Source organism: Benincasa hispida, chromosome 11 (genome assembly GCF_009727055.1).
Source record: "Benincasa hispida cultivar B227 chromosome 11, ASM972705v1, whole genome shotgun sequence".
In the NCBI taxonomy this organism is placed as follows: Eukaryota; Viridiplantae; Streptophyta; class Magnoliopsida; order Cucurbitales; family Cucurbitaceae; genus Benincasa; species Benincasa hispida.
The window spans coordinates 48,178,667-48,185,511 of record NC_052359.1 but is presented as its reverse complement, the minus strand read 5'-3'; positions in this window follow the sequence as shown (position 1 = coordinate 48,185,511).

Below are 6,845 nucleotides of genomic sequence, written 5' to 3'. Positions count from 1 at the left end.
GTTTGAGTAAATAGTCAAACTAATCTATAGTATATGAATAACATTGGGTGCCTTATTATGGTAACACTATTGGATGCGGCCTACTCTGTAGTTGTTACAAAGAGTTCTAAAGTGCTACAAACGAAGTGATCCTAATTCATACATGTTATGACATGAGAAGTGGAGGTGTCCTGTGCAAATAAGTTTTGTACAAGATCGGACCACAAAATCAGTCACTCTTACTTTATAACGCTATTTACTGTTTAATACTGACTATTTCAAAGTAATGACCTAGGTAACTTGACCTTAATCCTGAGCTAACTATGAACTTCTATTTGATTGGGATTATCCTTTGATCTGCATGAGTGAGAGTAGTCTAACAGCACTACTCAATAAACCTCCCATTTTGGGCATAAGACCGAATGAACATCACTACTCAATAGCCCTACAAGAAAGAATTCACTCCTACCCGATTTAGGGTTAGAAGAGAGGTTGTTCTTTAAGTGCTGATTCTCGGTCTTGAACAAGGGGCCCCATCCTCTCATTGGCCCGAGAAGGACTCGATTTTTTGATTGGATCACAAATCAATTGTTCATTAGAGGATCAGTGGGACTTAAGGAACAAGAGGTAATCTCGGGGGTAAAACAGACATTTAACCCAACTATTATTACAAACAACATGTGAAGGGTTAACTTACTAATTTCGGTTATATCGAGTGGACATAATATATCTACAGTGAGAGAAGTTCAACTATGGGCTTTAGTAGAGTGACCCATTAGTTAACGAATGGGGGTTAATTCGGTCTAATGAGTTTAGCCAATTAATCTTGGATCATTGGAGCTCATGATCTATAGATCCGCGAGGTCCCCCTACTAGCTCATAAATGGATTAGCTTTAGAGTAGTGTGATAAGTTAATTTGAAACGTTCAAATTGGAATTAAAGGAATTAGTAATTATATGAGATATAATTACACGTTTAATTTTAAGAATTAAACGAAATTGGAGAATCAATATTTAAATTGATTTAAATATATAAAGGTGGAATTGTGTAAAATTAATTTAATATTTGATATTAAATTAATTAGAATGATTTAAATTGTTTAAATAATTATTTATTAATTATATTAAGAAAATTAATTTATAAAATTAATTTTGTAAAATTAATAATATTTTCAATTTTAGAAAACAAATTGATTTTTGAAATCAATTGAAAATTGAAAAAGATTTAAGAAAAACACAAAAATGGAAAGTTGATTTTTTCCATTACATCTTCATAGTTGCTCACACAAAACCCATTACTTTAGGCTTCAATTACTCCAAGCATGAGCTGCATCTCATGCATCCATCTTCATTGCATGATACTCTGCAATATATTGAGAAGATTGAAGTGAATTTGAGGCTGTGCAATTTGTAGAATTTTTGCTGAAGAATTCGTGTGAAAAAAGTGTTCTTCAAGTGGGTTGTTGCTGTGAGTTATTAAAGAGTTTTCAAGAGTTCTACGAATGTATGACTTGAAACCAATTTATTTCTACAATAGCATGCTTTAGTTTCTGCCAAAATTAATGTATTATCCTTGTTGCTTCCACTGCTTGCTAATACAATCCAATAGTTCGAGCATTCGAGTTTGCAGTCTTGCTGATTGTTCGAGCGTTCGTGATCAAGGGAGATTGAAGATGATTCTTCAAAAATATGTGAATTCTTCCTTTTATCTTCTTAAAAGCATGCTGTAATTTCGTTTTGTGCATAGCCTATATGTTTCCATTTCTTGATTGTAATTGTTAATGTTCATAGACGAAAGGAAATTGGAACGATCATTCTGTTGCTCATGGAAATCTTCATGTACAATTTCCTTCACTTTCCAGCCTTAATTACGAATTAGGACACTTGATTGGTTTCGAATTAATTGATTGTTGGCCTTTGTAGAGATTAGTTAATTCGCATCAATTGGGTAGTTATGCATGCATAATTTGATAACATGATATTATGATAGAAACCAACGATTTAAATTACATTGAATGGCTATTTGATCCAAGAACTAGATGAATCCATTACTGTTTCATATATCTTTGCAATTTTCGTTTCTTGCATGTTTTCAATTTTAAAACCAAAAACCAAAATCCTGTTTTTACTGTTTTTTTCACGGTCAAATCTAACCCAAAAAGAAATTAATTCTCTACTTCTCTATGGTTCATGAAGGAACTTTTGTGAGGAGAACCTTGAGTGGAAGCGGATACTCCAAACTTTATTAATTGTCGAATATAGAGTTTATAGTAAACATACAACATATATGCATTTCAATTAAATTACGACATGATTTTACCAGAAATAAGTTCAAAAAATATCACCTTTGAAGAACCTTTCTTCACGAATCTTCCCTCGAATAGTCACGAACCTTTTGAAGACCTTCTTTAAAATAACCTCGAACAGAAACCCAAACATAACCACAACAGAGTCCTCAGTATTCTCAGGGTGAGAACCTAGGAGTGGTGGGCTCTGACTATTTTGGTTAGAGGAAAAGAGCTTGAAGTGGAGGAGAAAGATTGAGAGCTTTTCACCCTAAACTCAAAAGACTAAACCCTTATGTTTTCTCAATCGTTCGACAACATCAACGTAGAAGAAGAAGAAAATTTGTTTTTTTCTTGTATTCTCCTTTTGCCAAATTGAATAATCACCTCCACTAAAGTGGGTGGAGAAAAAAGAAGGGGACGGGAGTTGTAACTCCCTTCCTTATTATTCAAATGATAATTATATAATATAAATAAATATGATAACTAACTTATCATATTATATTTATATTAAATTATATGTTATATAAAATATAACATATAACCTGTAATTTTAATATTGTATCACATACATGTAAGGAGGAAGAAGAAAGGGTAGCTAAATGATCGTTGTCAAAGACTAAACGATCGTTGAGAGGTGAAGGCTAAATGATAGTTGGGAGAAAGGCTAGACGATCGTTGAGAGAAAGGCTAGACGATCGTGGAGAAAAAGACTAAACGATCATGGTCAAATATCTAAACGATCGTAAGGAAAAGGTGAACGATAGGACAAGCGTCTACATGATAGAGGAAAGCGTGTAGACGATGGGTAGGAGACTGCACGATTGGGTTGATCGTGTAGGCGACAGAAAGTACACGATAGAAAGTAGACGATTGGATTGAAGTGTACACAAAGGAGAGTACACGATAGGACTTAAACGATAGAAGAAAGTTACTACACGATTGGTAGAGAGTATAAACGACAAAAGAAATTGAGTAAGACGATCGGCCTTCGCGACCCGCATCGCTCGTCGTACAGCATTATTTATTAACATAAAAAAGCCACATGGTAGAATGTTAATGGTCTATAATAATAACCATGAAAGAGAAAATACACAATTAACCACTGAATAGTGGAACCTTAAGTAGAGAAGGAAAAACGCATAGAAGACGAATAAAAATCTGTTGTAATTCTTCAGTAACGTTGCACTCATTTTATCATCCCCCCGCAAGTGAACAAGGAGTTTCCGCGACTGTTTGGTCTTCAAACTAAGGTAGCGAGGACTCGGTAAGGCTTTTGTCATGATGTCGGCTAGCTAATCCTCAAATGGAAAGAAGTGAATTGAAAGTTGTTTGGAGGCAAACTTTTCTTTGAGAAAGTGAAGGTCAATCTCAAGATGTTTTGTCCGGTTATAAAGTACAAGGTTGGCGGCCATGTAGGTGACGCTGAGATTGTCACAAAGCAATAGAGGGATGGAGATGTTTTTTACACCAAGTTCAGTGAGAACTGATTGGATCCATAAAATCTCAGCGGCAGCATTAGACAAGCCACAATATTCTGATTCGGATTGGATCGAGAGACGACCTTTTGCTTAGAGGAGCTCCATGAAATGAGGCTTGAACAAGGAAGACACAGAATCCATTCGTGCTTCGCCTGTCATCCGGGCAGCTGGCCCAATCGACATCTATGTAGCAAGTCAAAGCCAAAACAGGGGACTTTGTTATACCATGATGAGTCGTGCCATTGAGGTACCGAGGAGCCGTTTTGCTACTTGAAGATGTGAAGTGGTTGAGGCGTGCATGAATTGACAGAGCTTATTGACACTAAAGCTGATGTCTGGTCTGGTCAGTGTACAATATTGAAGAGCACCAACTAGGCTTCTGTATTCAGAGGGGTTGTCTAGCGATTGTCCATTGATGAGAAACAGAGAGGCGTCAACCATCGGAGAGTGAATTGGCTTGCAATCAGTGAGGTGTGCACGTTCAAGAAGACTATGAATGTACTTGGATTGAGACAAGTGTAGATGGTCTGGAGAGCGAAGCACCTGAATGCCAAGGAAAAAAGATAGTCACCAAGATCTTTAAGTGCAAACTGAGTATTCAAGCAAGTTATAAAGTGCTGAATAGTGGTAGGGTTATTTCCAGTGACAATGATATCATCAACATAGATAAGGAAAATAATTAAAGTATGTGAGTTGCGGAAAATGAACATGGATGTATCAGACTTTGCAGTAGAGAAACCTCATTGTGTCAGGCAGGTGCTGAGGTTGGAGAACCATACGCGAGGGCTTTGCTTGAGGCCATACAGTGCCTTGTGTAGCAATAATACATGATCAGGGTGTTTATCACTGATGAAACCAGGTGGTTGCTTAATGTATACTTCCTTAGATAGATCACCATTGAGGAAAGCATTATGTACGTCAAGTTGTCGAATGATTCAGTCTTGAGACAAAGCAATTGACAATACAAGTCGAATGGTGGTGGGCTTGACTACTGGACTGAAGGTCTCAAAATAATCAATGTCATAGTCTTGGTTGAAGCCTTGAACAACCAAACGAGCCTTGTAATGAGCAATCTCACCAGATAGAGTTTGTTTGAGTCTGAACCCCATTTGCTGCCAATAATTTTGCGATCCTAGGGCAGAGCTGTGAGAGACCATGTTTTATTTCTAATGAGTGCTTCATATTCCTCAAGCATCGCTAGTTTCCAGCTTGGATGAAGGAGAGCTTCCTTGTAAGACCGTGGTTCTATTTTATCCAAGTCAGTAACCTCGGACAGCCACGCCTTTGATTTGAAAATTCCCATCTTGGACTGTGTAATCATGGGGTGGTTATTGGTTGTAAGGGGTAGGGATGGTGTTGGTTCTAAGGTGGTGGGAATGAGGTGTGTAGAAGCAGAGAGAGGTGGGACAGTAGAGGTAAGTGGTGGTAAGGGAGAGGAAGCAATGGGGGTTGGTGGTTCGGTTGATAGTTCAAATGAGTGGGAAGGGTGGGGAGGGGGTTGGTTGAGAGGTGTAGATGCAGGTGTGGAATGAGGGAAGGGGATTGGTATAGAAGGAGGTAGGTGAAGGGAATGATGGTGATGAACATCGTNAATGAGGGAAGGGGATTGGTATAGAAGGAGGTAGGTGAAGGGAATGATGGTGATGAACATCGTTGCTGTTGAAATTGGCAAGGACCTGATGGAGGGGATAAAAGCCGACTGGAATAGGAAAGGAAAGAGCTGGAGAGAAAGAGGGTGAGGGAGAATCGACTGATGAATGGTTATCAAGGAAAGGGAAAGCTGTTTCATTGAAGATGACATGCCTAGAGATGTAAATTTGACCGGTTGTGCGATGGAGGCAAAGATATTCTTTATGCAAGGAGGAATAGCCTAAGAACACGCATGGATGAGATCTATACTTCGTTCGTACCTTCTTGGCTTAGGCTTCCAACTGAACTGACTTTAGAAGCTTATCATCATTGAATGGTCGAAGGAAAGGGAAATAGGTGGAGCCGAAGACTTTTAGGAGTTGGTAATCAGGGAGTTTGGAGTAGAGAGTTTCATAGGGTGACTTATTGTCAAGAAGAGGTGTAGGTAAATAATTGATGAGATAGACAGCGGTATGGAAAGAGAAAGGCCAGAAACTATGTGGGACAGAGGAGTGAGCAAGCATAGCTAGACCAACTTCAACGACATGTCTATTCTTTCGTTCGACAGTGTCATTTTGTTGTGGTGTGTAAGGACAAGACAGACGATGAATTATGCCAAGTTTGTCTAGTATAGAAGAGAGAGCTTTGAACTCCCTCCTCTATCAGTTTGGATTGATTTGATGGTGATGGAAAATTGATTCGAAATCATAGCTTGAAACTTAAGAAAACAGGGTAGAACTTCAGATTTAGTTTTCATAATATAGATCCAAGTGAAACGAGAGAAAGCATCGATAAATAGTAAGAAATATCTATCTCTATTGACTGAATTTATCAGGGAAGGACCCCATACATCGGCATACACTAAGTCAAAACAAGAGAGTGGACGAGAATTAGACACTTGAAAATGTAAACGATGGCTCTTGACCATTTGACAATGCTCACAAACTGATACAGTTGACTTATTTTTGTACTTCAGTTTGCATTTGGACAACATAGAGTGAAATACTGGAGGGGAGAGATGTCCTAAGCGGCGATACCACAGAAAGAAATCCGTGAGTGTTGAGATGAAGACAGTTAGATGAGATGAGGAATGGATAGATCGTGTAGCCGATGGATTGACAAAGAGTTTGTACAGGCCACGATCAAATGTGCCCCGAACGAGTGGACTCTTGGTTTGAAGGTCCTTCAGAACAAAGAAGTCATGGAAAAATTCGACATAAGCATTATTATCATAACATAAACGACCGATGCTAATTAGATTTCTAGATATTGATGGTGTGTGAAGAACAAAGTGAAGATGAAATGGAGTGCTCGTTGTAGATTAAAGGAAAGAAGAGGAACCAGTATGAGAGATGGGAAGGGACTTACCATTTCCTACGACAACTTGTTCACCAATAGGGTGTTGGATGTTGAACAGGTCAGGGGTCATGTGATGAGTGGCTCCGGAATCCATGTACCAGCTTTCATCGAG